The sequence below is a fragment of the Vicugna pacos genome, chromosome 11 (assembly GCF_048564905.1).
Source record: "Vicugna pacos chromosome 11, VicPac4, whole genome shotgun sequence".
NCBI classification, from domain to species: domain Eukaryota; kingdom Metazoa; phylum Chordata; class Mammalia; order Artiodactyla; family Camelidae; genus Vicugna; species Vicugna pacos.
Window position 1 is genome coordinate 3962308 of NC_132997.1, and position 15560 is coordinate 3977867.

Below are 15560 nucleotides of genomic sequence, written 5' to 3' on the forward strand. Positions count from 1 at the left end.
CTACTACTTGGAAAACAACTCAATTAAAACTCAGTTGGTTTTCCACCAGCCATGGGCAGGGGTGAGGTAAACAGTGTTATTATTTCATAAAATAATAGTAATAATAGTAATTGTGATATTAGTAGTAGTAGTAGTAGTAATAATAATAATAATAATATTAAAAGAAGTCTTAAAACAGGACTGAGCACATTGGAGAGAGTCAATAAATGCTTTCTGGCTTAAATCAAAAGTGATGACTCAGTGATTCCATGGCTGGTCTATTTGCTAAGCTAGTTACTCTTTGCTCCATTACACATTTTTTTTAAGTGAAAAAGAAATACAAGCAAATGGTTAAAAAAAAACTCAAACAGAGCACAAAAATACACAAGTGAAAGAAGATTTCCCTCATCCTCTGTTCTTTCAGCCTTCTCTGGAAATGTCACTGTTTACTATCCTTTGGGTGCTTTTCCAGATATGCTTTGCACATTCCCACATATGTATTTAAATTAGTTTAAAATTTTAGTTATTTTTAACTTAAAGGGATTTAAATCCTCAAGTGGCTTCTGGCCGGGTAATAGAAAAGAACAAATCTGACTCCATATTAGATCTGTTCCTTTGAATTTAACACTATGCTCTGTCTCCTAGGCTTCATCTTGCTTGTAAAACAATGTTGCCTAGAGCCTGAAATAAACAGGAGATCCTATTCTGAAGGCTCTGACCTTTAAGGATATTTAACACTTTTTCATTCATTAAAAGATAGCAAATTGCATAATAGAAAATAACTTTTGTTTTGTTGGAGGATTGCAGGGATCTGACCCACGCAGATAGCTGCAAGAACAAAGGATTCTAAGAAGAAGGAATCCCTACACTAAGAAGTTTGCAACAACCAAGCACATAGGAAAGGAGCCTGAATTGTGACTTGGGGAGATGGTTTTCCAGGACATTAGTTTGCCATCTAGGTCTACAGAAACTTGCTATTCCGTGCCCCAACATCTGGTCTCCCAACTTATTGTCCTGTCCTGCACTGAGGAGAAAGAATTTCGACTTGGTAACACTCCTATCTACCTAGAAAGCTGGGCACTGGAGCTGAGTGTTATGGAAACAGGCCAGCCAAGAAAAGCACCAATCGGGGTGTTGGGTGTACTCAGAAGTATTATGCCGGTGGGCTCAGAGGGGCTCCTGCTCCGAAGTTCTGAGCACCTCCAAGACGTGCACATGAGGTTTTAAAGGCTTAATTACAAGTAAGGGGGAATTAGCCAATAAGGCTCAAAGAACAAAAAGCAAGGAATCAGTATGCTGGAGCTTATCAATTTGTAATAGATCACATTACTGACACTTGTTGAGCTTGGAATTACGAGTTAGGTTGTTAGCCCAATAAACTGACACTAAACTTCAGATATATGAGATAGCCCAGCAGAATTTAGATCAGTAAACCGACACTAATCACACTTAGATTTGTGACTTAGCTTGTTAGCCCAGCTGGACTTTTCCTTCACATGAGGACAGCTCTCCCACACCCAGGGAACCACTGCGAGCCCTTGATGTTTCCACTAGGGTTGGGTATGGTTTACCCAGGAGGGATGGGGACTATGCACCAACACTCAGGCAGTCTGCTCTGTCTGGGGCTCTGATCTTGTACCATCCCGCTCCCCGCCAGCCCAACACCTGGGATAGTGGAGCTAAGGCAGTGATCCTGCCTGCCTGTTTCCCAGCGTGTAAAAGGGGAATATGTACCTTTCCCAAGGTAGTTCTGAGCGACAACACCTGCGGGTGCTTGGTTCTCAGAGCAAGAGAAAACCCAGGTCCGCGTGGGGGCAATGGGTGTGATCCCCATAGGGCTTCTGCAGAAGCATCGGTTGGAGGGCTGGATCAGGGAGGTAAAACTTGAGCTGCGGGACTTGAAGGGTTACAGAATGGTACAGAGGCTCGTCTGCCACCTCTGGGTGCCCCAGAGGTAAAGCTTTTTCTCTCCAACACCGCTACCACCCTCCCCTCTCCATATCCCTCCCTAGTCTCTGCTCATCCTGTCCATCTGTATCCCTCCACTTTTCCCCTCTGCTCCACCCACTCCCATCTTCTCCCTCCCTCGCTGTCCCACCTTCTCTCGCAGAACCCAGAGAGGATCGCTGGCCCTCCTGCGCATGCGCAGTCAGTGCCAAGTGGTCAGTGCCCTGAAGACACAACTGACAAATAGAAGGGGGCCGCACCCTGTTACAGCGGGTGCTTTCACTTTTTGGGTCCTTATGTAACTGCGTGGTGTTATTCAGGATCACCCATTCTGAACTGTGTGATGGTGCTGCGGTGTCTCCTAGTTATTTGTTTCTGTAAGTACTCATGTATTTTTTCCAATGTGTGGCACTAGACATCTAAAAATGCATTTTTCAGATGAAAAATAATGTGTATTAAATATAAAAGTCTGAAAAAAGGGTCAAAAGGGTCTATCCTTTTCCCAGTATTCAGAGATAATAATTAACACTTTAAAATCTATTTTCTGTTATTTTCATCAGTGTGTATTAACTCTGTCATAAAAACCAGCGAGCACTGTGTTCCTGTTTGCTGTATGGAGACCTCCATTTTCCATTCGGCTTATTACAATTTTTTTTACAGTATTCTATCTCTGCTGGCATGATTTTTAATGACCATTATAGCATTCTGTGTTGTGGAATCCCCGTCCATTTTACTTTGGACTTAAGTAAACTTTTAAATTCCAAGTAAACTTAACTGGAATACTGAAAAGAGAACTGTGGTGGTACCGAAAGTCCCCTACTTCCCTTCCCCTTTATTCCTGAGAGTAAAAACTGCTGACAATGTGGAGTATATATTTCATGACCTTTAGGCCTATGTCATATATATATACACATACATAAATGTATATGAGTAATCTATGTATATGTGTGTGTATATAAGCTTTATTGAAAAATAAGGCCATACTATATGTTTTCTGCAGCTCGGTTTATTCACTAAGGTATATATCACAGACGTCCTCTCCCTCCAGACTCACCCGGTCCTTTCAGATAGAGTAAAGGGGTCTCCTGATGTGCAGGTTTGGTCTCTTGTGTAAGGACACCTTTCGTGGGAGAGAACTGTGGACAAGGCCTTGGACCACGCCGAAACACCGGAACTTCAGTGGCCACAGCTCACCGTGATTTACCGCATCATTGTCTTGATGGTGGACACTTAAGTTTTCTCCATTTTCCACTGTCAGAAAGGGTGTCTGACTGGCATCCTTCTTGTACAAACATTCCTGTGATCTTGTATGAGTATTCCTTTAGTTAAGGTTTCTGGAAATTTAGTCCTTTGATGTGACAACTACATAAATCCCAGGCTCCTTTCAAGTGAATCTAGAAATTCCTTCTCCTGTGGGGAATGAAAAGATGTAGAATAAATTTTGTAACCAATTCTCTATCGCTGGGTATGATTCCACTTCAGCTTTTCTTCCCACCAATGTAAACAGTGCTGTGTAAATGCTCTGATGAGTACATCTTTTTGAACTGATTCTTTTTGTAAATGAAACGATTCCTAAAAGTGAAGTTCAGCCTGTGTGTACACACGTTTTCCAGGGTTTATATATCCATTGACATGTCGTCCTCCAAAAGATCACTCCCAGTTTGTTGTCTCAAAAATGGACACTAGCTGGAATATATTTTACAAATATTTGGCAATATGATGAGCAAAATGATTTTCATTGTTTTAGTTTGCACTTTATGACCAGTGTGGTATTGAGCATTTTTCACTCATTAGCCACCTAACTTTTAAAAAGTGAATGATCCCTTTGTCCTTTGCAAATATTTCAGTGAGGGAGCTTCTTGTTGCTTTGTGACAGCTCTATGTATATTATGAACATTAGCCCCTTGTCTTCATCAACATGTATCACAGAGCTTTCCCTTGTCACTTTTTGCCTTTCATTTTGTTCAGTAGGTTCATTTTTGTTGTGGCCCAAAATAACCTATAGATAGTAAATGTTTTCTTTTTGGGTTTTATTCTTGATATTATTCTTAGAAATGCTTTCTTATAATGGTATAAATTTCTTCTGTAGGTTTTTTTAATCTCTAAGATGGAGATGATAATGGTACTTGTTACAGTGAGGAGAAGCTGAATTGATATGAGCAAAGAGTTGTATTTGCTCTTATTAGTACTTTCTAATATTTACATCACTTTCAGTAACTTTTCTTGTGGTCATTATGACTGGAAAAGAATTTGTTTTTTCCAGGGATTCTCTGATTGTACCAAGACAATTATTGAATTCATACTTTGCTTTTTAATTTGAAATCCCACCTGTAAAAAATACTTATGTACACTAGAGTCTCTTTTTGAGCTCATGATTTATTTCTGTCAATCTTACTTTCTTACTCTAGCACTATATCTTACATATTGTAAAAATTTATTTAATATCTGACAGTGCAATTTTTTGATTTGCTTTTCGATCCCTATTTTTCTTTGCTACTATTATGACTTCATTTTTCCTGAAGAATTCTAATATAATTTTTTCAAGTTAAAAAAAGGATAAGTGTTGTCATGAGATTTTTTAGTAATTTTGAATTATCTTTAGGAGAACGTACATCTTTACAAAACTGCTTTCCTCCATACAAAAGGTTGATGTCTCTACTTTCATACTTCTTACTTTACCCCTCAGTACAGTCCTGTACTTCCTCCATATACAACATGGGCATTGTTTTTGAGTTTATCCCAGATTATTGTTGATGTTTTTGTTAATTTTTTAAGTGAGAAATTTTTGCTATTATATTTTTTAACTGTTAAAATTGACACCTAGGAAGGCAGATTCGGTTTGTAAATACTCACTTTGTAACTTCTCATTTAAAATTGTAAGTATTAAGTACTTGTTACAGAATCCTTTCTTTTCTGTTTTTAAAAATTTGTTTCCAAGATTCTCAAAATGGTCATAGCTAAGTAGTATAGGTGGGGAGACAGATGGAGAGAGGTAGTGTGTCTCATGTACAAACTGTGAGCACTTTCATGGCTGCCTTTACGTTGGAAAAGCTGCTGAAGAGTCCAGGTTAGACCAGGGGTGGCTTTGTATGCACTTGAAAGCCAGCTTTCCTGCCTGTATGGTGAAGCCTGGTGGGCGTGGCAGGTAGATGATCAAGGTCGAATGGAGGTTATTGGCTGCACAGAGCGCTGTTTCTGAGAACTGGAGACCATCGCCATGGGAAATGCTTGGTGCCAGGAACAATGCAGAGGAGCTGGGGACCCTATGTGTTAAGGATTTTCCAGCCCTAGTAGTGGGAAGATCAGACTCTGCGTTCAGATCTGAGTTTGAATTCATCCTCTTTAGTTTACTTGTCCTCTGACTTTGGTCAAGCTATATACCCTCTTTCACTTCCTGTTTCCTTGTCTCTCAAAGTAGGAGAATTACATCCTGCTGCTATAGTGTTTGATCAGGTTAAATAATTTGTGTCTATAAGATGTCACGTACAGTCACAAGCTCAGTGAGAAAAGGGCTGTTGCCTGTTCTTCTGCAACTCAGTGCTTGACAAGACATGGGGGAAAGCCAGTCCCTAATTTGTGTGTGATGCAAGTAGGAACAAAATTAATGTCTTGCCTTTCCCTAGCAGTACTCTTACAGCTTTGCTTCATTTACTTCTTTCCTCCTTTCCTTTCCCCTTTCCCATCCTCCACCAAAAGAGCCTGAGACTCTCTCAGAATAATAGATTCAAATTAATTTAAAGGTAGGCTCATTCTCACGAAATAATAATAACATAAAAAAAACTGTGCATATCCCAGAATACGTTGTATTTGATTTACACACACACACGTGTGCGCGCACACACACACACACACACAATCAGGCTACCTCCCACTTGCAGAGGGAGAAGGACCACTTTTTCTGAGTTTTCACTCACTGAGCGTGAGAACAATGCCTCTTACACAGACTTTCACCAGGCTTCGTGCATGGTGTTTTTAATTGAATTTCGGCTTTGTAGCCATAGATATAGTCTCCTAATAGAAGAGAGAAAGTGGAGACATAGACATTCTGCTGAGATATTGGTGTCATCATATTTTAGTTGTAAAGGACTTAAGACAGCATAGAGTCATAACATTTCATGGGTGAGAATCCATTTTGTTGTCACTTGGACAAGAACCTGGATCTTCTGCCATCTTATCCACGTGGGTGAAGAGGCAACTGGGCAGGGGATGGCAGGCATCCTTCTTGCTTGAGTTCCATGTTCTTGCTAGTTTTCATTGCTCAGCTGCCTTTAGTTTATGTCCATGAGGCCTCTCATGGGAAGGTCACTCTGTCCTGATAGAATGAGTTTCTTATCAGCAAAAAGCTCTGGAGCCACTCATATTTCCCAGAGTTTTCTGCTGATCTGCTGAGACTTTATATAATTGAGACTTAAGAAAATACTGAATATAAAATCCTTATTGTTATTGTTTGCCCTCGAGTTCCATAGGAATGGGGTGCTGTCTCAGGCTGTCTAAAGCTCGATCTGAACAAAGATAGGGTGATAGGTTGTGCTGCTGTACCTCCAAAGTCAAAGGGGATTTCCACCTTAGCTTTTAGAATCAGGCAGATTAGTTCAAATCTTGCCTTTACCAATTATTATCTTTGTGTCTTGGGGGAGAAATTGTACTTTTTTGTGTCCAAATTTGATTATCTGTAAATAAGTTCAGTATTTATTTTAAGGTTTCTGTTTTAGAATTGAATGAGCTAATACTCTCATTTATACCTAAAATAGTGATTGCATGGTTCTATGCTGGTGCCTTGGTAGTTGATTACTAAGGGACTCCGCAGTGAGAATGGGGGTGGGGGACTCCGGGGTAATAGAGTTTATATTCCAGGATATGCTTGTAAAAGACTGGATGTGCAGTGGATTTTTAGTAAATATCTACTCCTTTCCTAATCTGCATTGATTGTGTATATATCTTTCTACTAATATATAAACAATTTTTATTGCAATTTAAATATCTTTGTAGTACTTACAATATGTAGCTTTAAAAAATACGTGAAATAAAATGATTTGACTTTTATTTTCTTTTCAATAAGCATAACAAAACAAAAGAAAAAGAAAAAAATGTTTGAAGGAGTAGAAATAATTTTATTTCTTGGAATCAGTTCCGTATAATAGGTTTTTTGTTCGTGTTGTTAAACAGCATATAAAACTGATAGGTTGTGACATTCTAGAAATGAGGAAACAGTGGAGACATACTACCTCTAATGCAGTCACTTTGTTACCAAGTCCAAACTCGTTCTGCTTGCTGCATGACAGGCCAATAAATCGGGAGATGAGATGTTGGAGTAAGGAATAGTGACTTTATTTGAAAATCTGGCAGACCCAGAAAATGGCATATTGATATCCAGTAGAACTCTCTTCCCCAAAGCAGAATTCAGTCTCCTTTTATACTAAAAAGCGGCGGGGATGTGGCTGGTTGTTGCAAACTTCTTGCTGTACGAATTGTTTCTCCTTGGAATCCTTTGTTCCTGCAGCTGTCCATGTGGGTCAAATTATGGTGCCCCCGTATAACCTCCAAAGAAAAGAAAGGTTATTCTCTATTTTGCAACTTGCCATCTGTACATAAGTGTAGAAGAGCTAATATCCTTAAAGATCAGAGCCCGGAGAATAGGCCCTCCTGGGTATTTCAGGCTAAAGGCAACATTCTTTTACAAAAGGTGCAAAAACATCAAGTCTGAGCCTAGAAAACAAGGTACAGATTTAAAGTCAGACGAACACATCTAACATGGAGTGAAATTTGTTCTTTTCTATTAGAATTAATTTTTCTACCTCATAAATAATTTTAGTAAGAAACATGAGCAATTTTTAAATTTTTGCTTCTTAATAAAGGACTAAAACTACACTTTAGTGAGCAGGGATGCTGTGCGTGCTTTGGGGTCACAGAAAACTCTTGTTGGGGGTGGTCGACCCTGCAACATGTCTGATGCCCCGTGAGTGTTGGTGAGGGTCCCCCTAACCAGGGGCTCTCTTCAGGAACCACCATATGGGCATTGACCTCTGGAGACCTGTTTTTCAGCTGCAGGAAAATTTTTCAGATTTTGTGATGGGAAAATCACTCCAGCTGGGGATAATCAGGGAATAAAGGAAGAGGAAAAGGGCTTGAATTAGAGTAGAAGAGAAGGACAGAAGATCAGGGAGCCTGGGGGCTTGGCAGCGGGGCCTCGGGAGAGAGAGTAGCAGAGATATGGAAGTGACCGGCTACGGAACCAGCTCCTGCACCTTTCCCCGCACCCAAGCCACACAGCTCTTAATTGGGCCCAGGAATCTCTCCTGTCTGGATGTCACTCTGGGCAGAACCTTGAGAATCGAAGGTAAGGGGTGGGCAGCACTCACCTAGGGGGTCACTGAGGACTTTGATCAAGTCCTCATTGACATTCCCAGTCATATGCCTTCACCTGTTCTTTATCTCAGGATCTGAGAAGCAGGAGCAAGGAACACAGGGAGAGATCCAGGAAGATATCTGACTGTGTTAAGAGACGACAATCACAGCGACACTGGGAGCGAAAACACTTGTAGCAAAGTAAAATAAATTCACAACTATTGCATCAGAGCTGCATGTGTGAGAGAGCCTAAGCCTGTCTCAGAGTGCAGGGGACAAGAGGAAAGGAATGGTAAAATTAACACTGATAATTGAAATTTTGTTAAATAGCCTGCTACAGTTAATTCTATCACGTGAATGTATGCAGGTTTATTTCTATGAGCATTTATAGGTTCACACAACCCCACCAGCCCGTCTTGCCCCCATCGGGGATGGGATTTCTCAAGCACAGTGCCCCTCCTGCTTGCGTGGGCCATGCTGCGGGTCCTCGCCTGGGGCCGCACTGCTACAGGACTACTGAGTCCCCGAGGCACGATCTGGGATACATGACAGGAACATCTGTGCTCTTGGCTGAGGGCCTCCGTTTCACCCTGCTGTGTAAGAATGCCGGTGACTCAGTTAGAAGCATGCATCCAAGCCGTCCTTCCGTGTCATCACCATGTAGAAGCGGTGTCTGAATCTTCTGAATTTCTGCAGAATGCGGTTTACAGTCACCTTCAACAAGTGAGTGTGTGTCCTCTTTCAAGTGGAGGAATTACTGCCGTTTTCCTGGAACTTACTCACCACTAGTCCATCTGATTTTTCTGTGCTAGGATTCAGTAAGGCCTGCTAATAACTCTGCAGTCAGATCTAGAAACCCTGATGAAGAGGATTATTTATTTTCTTTCTTTAGATGATAGAACTTTATTTTCAAAATTGTGAGTTTTCTGTTCTTGGAGGAATTTTTTCGGGGGTTGGATAAACAACTTTGCTCTTACCATCTTTGTGACCTGTTGCTATATGCGTCTCACCTGTCTTCTGTCACTTGTGAGGCGTTTCCATTTGTGACCCTGTCCTGGTTGTTCATGTAATAAAACATAAAATCTGTAAAAGTACAGTCCCTTTTACTCCGAAGACATTCCACAAATACTCCTTTAATCTCTGTGTGGTTTTAACAAGACACAATCATCAGAACATATACTTGCAGGTTGCCAGTGCAAAATCCCCAAATCAATTGTCTAGCTCAACATCTAAAATTTTTCTAATCTACGTTGGATTTGTATGGATAAGTGAAGTTGTTTGCTAAGAACTCAAGACCAGGTTTATAATACAGGCTGATTTAGCTCAGCAGGTCCTCCCAAGCTGAAGCTCTGCCAGAGGGCGGGGCCAAGGGGAGAGGGCGGGTCCTGCCCTCCCTGAGCTGACAGTTTCATGGCAAAGACCTTCACCAGGTGAAGGAATTGAAGTTTCTTCTAAGAAAATTGGGTCTGAAGATTCCAAAAAGCGTGGGAGTGACACAATCCCATTTGTCTAATGTAGGGAAGAGTGGCTGTGGGGCCACTTGGGAGACTCGTGAGTCCAGGTGGGCAGTGTTGGTGGCTTCCACTTGAGCGGTAGGACAGTCAGTGGGTAAAAGCGAACAGATTGAAGGCATGTTTTGATGGTTAAAATGAAAGGATCAATGCTGTCTGTGAAGGTAGGATGGAGTAAGGCCCAGGTTTCTGGGTGGATTAATGAGTTAAATAATGGTCCTGCTGTGTTCTGAGGACGGAAAGCTGCAGAGGGAGTTCTGGGGGAAAACTGATGAGTTCAGCTGTGGGTAATGTGAAAAGGTATTAGATGTGTGATCTGGGAGCTCTGGTGAGAGCCAGTAGTGAGTAGGGGGCGGGGAGAGAGACTTTCAAATCATTTTGTCTTCTGAACATACATATAAGATTGAGTAATGACATAACCCCTTTATATTCTGGATTTAAAACCCAGTAACATTTTGCTATATAGGCTGCAGGGGTTCTCAATTTTTTAATAGAAATAAAACAAATTGAAACAAAACAGTGGAGTTAATGAACATCTTAGAGTTCATGTGTGTCCTTGTATGTATTTTGATTTCTCATCTGTTTATAAACATAATCTACAAAAAGTTAACTTGCTTAGCATAACTTTTAAATAGAGGGACGTGACACACTCTGTTGGTGGCTCAAGGTGATTTCTTGGGCAAATTATGTAGCCTCTCTGTGCCTTAGTTGCATCTTCTGTGACTGCCCCCGGGCCCCTCATCACAGCTGATTCCCTAGAATAGATGTTGGGAGGGAGGCTGCTGAAGGGAGTAAGAGGTGGCAACTGCTAGGGACACTGAAGAGAGAGACAAAAACAGATTAAAGACGAGAAACTGAGTGCTAATACACTCAAAGGAGAAAGAATCCCGCAGTGTTTTGAGCCACTTAGCATAAGGGAAACAAAATCACGTGGATCCAAACTCTTGAGCATATGAGTATTGTGGGTGGGAGGGTGTCATCAGAAAAGGGTTGAGAAGAGGCCTTTTGGTTTCCCTTAACGTTTCCAGTAAGGATGGGGCACAGAAGCGAAAACCACCTGCTTCACAGAAGAAAGTGCTGTTTTGTGCAAAACTGACGAAGGTTGGAGACCAGTGATCAGTTGTGCTGGCAAATGAAGAGACTTCTGGATTGGGGCACTTGCTGTGACTTCCAGGTGACCTGCTGGCTGGGGGCTGTGAGGCGGGCAGTAGGTTTGCAGTGTGACCTGGGCATAATCCCTGGCTCTGAGGCCCCTGCAAGTTTCTGCAGCGGCTGCTCTTGCCCTGCGATGGGAGGGCATAAAAGGGCATTGTAGCACACGAGGGCAGGAAGGGGCTGCTTTAAAAGCAGACATGTAGCCTCCTGCAGCTGCAGACCTGCAGGCAGTTTGGTTCATTGTCGTGGAGAGGACTTTGGAGGCCTTAGCGTCGTCTTAAAACTTGTTTTCCCTTGGGGACCAGGTTTGCCTTTGCATATAAATATTGAAGGTTTGGGCTTCTGGCAAAGCTGTTTTCAGAGATGGGTATATACGTAACATATCGTATAAAATAAAATGTTTTTATTTAATATGTGGGACTTTGCAGTTGTTGGGAACAGCTCTTTTGACCTGGTCTCCACGGAGGACACTAGCGGTCGGCAGAGCGTGCGGGAGGGCAGGCAGCCTGCAGTGCTGCTGCGGGGGGTTCTCCCCAGCATGGTGCTCTGCTGAGTTCACTCTTCTCTGAGTTTGGTTGCCAGAGGAGCAGACAGCATAGTAATGAGTTCTGGTGGGATTGTATAATGACAGGAAGAAAGAGGGAGCCGTAGTTCTTCTGGACTACTACACTCTTTTGGTTCCTGATCCAGTGTGTCCCATTACAGAATTGATGAGTTGTGTCTATTCTGGGACTTGATTGAAATAAACGTGCAGCCTGAATGTTAAGAGTTATGTTTTATTTGTCAGGAGGACTCGAGCCAGGATGACCGCCTCTCGGAACACTCTGAGGGACTGCTCCCAAGAGTAGGGGAGAAGCTAGGATTATATAGGAGCTTTACAACAAAGACCAGGTAGTCAGAACAATAAAACATTGCTTGTTATCTAAAGAAAGCCAGGTATCTCAAGTTCAAGAATTTAGTGCTTTTCAATATATGGGAGGAAGCCAACATTTGGGCTCACTGAATATATTCTTTAGACAAGCACCTAGCTATCTAGGGCCAGTAATCTGTCCTTTCTTATTCTGAGTCTGCTCAGAGGGCACCGTTGTGAGTGGCTGCAGGCCTGTTTTCACTGGGGTGCGGCAGCAGTCGCTGATGACTTGTTTTCAGCATTCTTTGTTTAGTGACATGGTTGCAGTATTTTCATTCACATTGTAGTATTTTCGTTCACAGAAAATTATGATATTACCCTGATTATGGATAATCTGGAACCTTGGAAAGGAACCGAGATGGAATTACTGCAGGTAACTTCTACTTTTATAAGCCGTGTGCAAACATGAACACGGAGGAAGCATACAAAAGGATTCGGTGGTGAATGGGAAGGGTTTCTGCATGTTACAGGAGAAGGCAAGGCAGAATTCCTCTTCTTTGTGGGCAGGGACGTGAGTCCAACTTTCCTTTCTGAAGTGCTTTCTGAGAACTGTTTATGGTAATTAAGGAACATAGACAAACGGTGGCACACATTGCATTTAAGAGCTGGCCGGCTTCAAACTTGGGTATTGGACAGGTGGATTTCATAGGCAAGTGTTCAGGTGGATGGGACAGAGATGGAGCCGAGGCCTGGGGCCATATTCACGTTGAAATCGCCATTACCTCACCATAGCGCCTTGGACTAGAATGTAACCACTCTTAACCTTTTGGTGAATCTGTGAAATGGGCATGATAATATTCGTTACTTCCTGGGATTGTTGTAAGTTCTAAAGGGTATTATAGCACACATGAAACACTTAACACACTGGCACTTAGCAGTTTACACTTTGTGCGGCCACCAAGCTTGGCGTGTGTCAGAGCCGTAAAGGCAGTATTTATCTGTTGAGGATGCACTGGTAGCCCCTTGGCTAGGTTGTGAATTTGGTGATTTCCTTTAATACTTGTAACTCTGTGTTCCATGGGCAGTTATTTTCATAGACAGATGAGGAATCTCAGGGTAAAAAAGACTATGTAATTTGCCCAAAGTCAGACCATAATTTTGGGTGCAGGGGCCTCGGTTCAGCATGGGCCCCTGGGCCTTGTGCCTTCTCCGTTCAGCACCAGAGCCAGATGTGGGCTCGGCTGTTTCCCTGCCCAAAATATCCGGCAGGCCGCAAGACACAACTGGCCCCGTGCTGCTTGAGCAAAATCTCCGGAGGAGAGGCAGTTACAAAAGGGATAAACATAAAAACAGACGACAGCAAACTGTGATCAGCCCTGAGAAGGAAAGGAACACGTCTCGCCCTGCAGAGCTGGGAGCTTTCCCGTCGGGCTGCTCTGGGGGCGTTCATCTCAGCTTAACAAACTCTGCTGCTGCACCAAGGCAGGAAGGCAGGGCGCGTGTGGCCAGATAGACAGGGCCTCGTTGATCTTACTCATTCCCCATTAAGCGACAGCTGTCTCGGGCACTTAACTAATAAACAGATGTTGGCCATAATCATCACGCATTTTGACTGGTAGCTTTATTGGCGCCAACTTTGAGAGGAGGTCATTGAAGCTGGGGAGTTTGCTGCATGCCCGTGATTACCATGGAAATATTCCCACTGGTCTTTCAACCTTGACTGGTGTGGCTGTCATGTCCCGGCCCTGTGAATGGCATCGTGTAGCTTCTCCCAAGTGCCACAAATGACTTACATTGATATGCTTAATTCGTAGGAAATGGTATGCGGTAATAAGGGAAAAAAGGCAGTAAGAAATTGTTTGGAAAACTAGAAAAAAACCTATTCTTTCCCGGCTGGGGGAGCGTACCCTGTATCACCCACCCTAATCACTGCCTGTCACCTCCTTCCGGCCGACTCCATGTTCAGAAGCCACTCTGAGCCTTGGGAGAACATTTTGCCTCATGAAACTTTTGACTAGGTCCCGTGACTTCTCTGTCCCTGGTTAACTCTCTCTAAAGCCATGTAAATTTTTTGCAGGCTCCTCCACTCAGATGTAAGAATAGCCTCTTTAAACTTCTTGATGCAGCTCCGTAATGAAGATCTTGCGAAGGAAACATAGCCAAAACCTGGGAGTTATGCACATAGTGACTGCAACCTCAGCACTTTGTTAGTTCAGAATCAGAGGGGTGAGTGACTCAGGAAAGGCTTTTTTAAGGTAACAAGGGGAAAGTGAAAGGACGCAGGCTGTGTGAGAAAGAAACATCTCGGTCATAGCCAGCAAGGCACCTGTGTTCAGGATGGGGTGTGGCGAGTGCAGAGTTCTCACTAAGAAAAGAGTGGTGTGATGGGAGCGAGGACAGTTGGGTACTTTATTGGGGAGGAAAAAAAGTGGGCTGTACATTTCCTGGTTGAACAAGAGGATTGTGACATGATGTGCTTGTATTTTGGAGAGAAGGGTTTTGTGGGGACAGGCCTAGGAGTATGCTGTATGGCTGGGGAGTCAGCACAACAGAGAAACACAGAGAACCGGGCAGACTCCAAGACCCATGCTGGGGGAGAGGCTGCCTGCAAGCTGGAGTCCTGGAGGCTGCTTCTGTCCCTTAGCTGGGGTCTCAGACCTCACTTCACATCCCAGTCCTGTTGATAGAAGAATAAAAAAACGTTGGGCATGAGAAGGGCTGTGTCCCAGGCTTTTGTTGAGTCCCTGGGATGTGCCCCACCAGATTTTGTTCCTTGACTTCATGCAGTAAAGAATTCAAGAGCAAGCCAGTGTTGAGTAAAGGTATATTTATTCAGAGAGATACATTGACAGGCAAGAGAAACTTCACGAGGTTTGGGGGTTTGATGCTCAGATTAGAAGTAGGTACACACTGCACAGACAGAGTGTGGGCCTTCACCAAAGAGGGAAAGAGAGTGGTGACCGCGAGGTGGCGCTGTGTTGCTTGTTTTCTTGGGCTTGGTGGTTTCATATGCTAATAAGTAGAAGGACCAGCCTTAGGGCAAGGGGCTGGGATTTCCTGGGAGTTAGCCTTTTCCCACCCTTTGACCTTTTGTGGCTATCATTGGGACTGCCATGTTGCCTGTGGCATGTTATTCACCACGTTACTATTACAATGGGTGTTTACTGAATCTCAAGATCTGCTAGAAGTTAAATCTCTTCATCCTGAGCCTCAAGGCCTTTTGGGGGTTGAATGCTTCACCATTTTGATGTCAATTGCTGTGGCCTTCCTTGAATGGCTGTGCTCTTCCCCCTTCCATCCTGTATCACTGTGATGACACAAAGACAGTAAAGGCTGGGCCCTAACCGTGCTCCTGCATTTAAGGGCGGGAACTGTGGGGTGGGCTTATGATGACTCTGAGTGGTGAGAAGGCTGTTTCAGATTTTCTCACGTGAGACATGGGGATCTGCCAGCAGCCTCCCCAGATTTATCTCACGGGCATTATCCCTTGTGTTGTTATGGAAACAACAGGCCAGCCAAGAAACAAGAATCACACAGAGGGTTGGAGTACTGAGATTTATTACGCTGGCAGGCTCAGAGAGGTTTCTTTTCCAAAGCTCTGAGCACCTCCAAGATGTGCACATGAGGTTTTATAGGATTAATTACAAGTATGGGGCTATTAGCCAATAAGGCTCAAACAACAAAAAGCAAGGAATCAGTACACTGAAGCTTATCAATTTGGAACAGATCCCGTTACTGACAAATGTTGACCTTGGATTTTCGGGTTAGCTTCT

The 15560-nt window shown here is 43.1% G+C and overlaps 1 protein-coding gene across 6 annotated transcripts in view; it reads left to right on the forward strand.

Annotated features, from left to right (window-relative positions):
* Positions 1 to 15560, forward strand: part of LOC140699574 (trafficking protein particle complex subunit 9-like) — a 133859-nt gene that overhangs the window by 53532 nt on the left and 64767 nt on the right. For 2 of the 6 annotated variants that reach the window (XR_012077771.1, XR_012077776.1), the window contains exon 3: positions 8364 to 8577. The exons of 3 other annotated variants lie outside the window; for them this stretch is intronic. The gene's annotated coding sequence lies outside the window, so the exon portion shown is untranslated. Of the gene's footprint in view, positions 1 to 8363; positions 8578 to 12134; positions 12221 to 15560 lie in introns of those variants that run through there. One more of the 6 variants, XR_012077774.1, reaches the window with a different exon arrangement.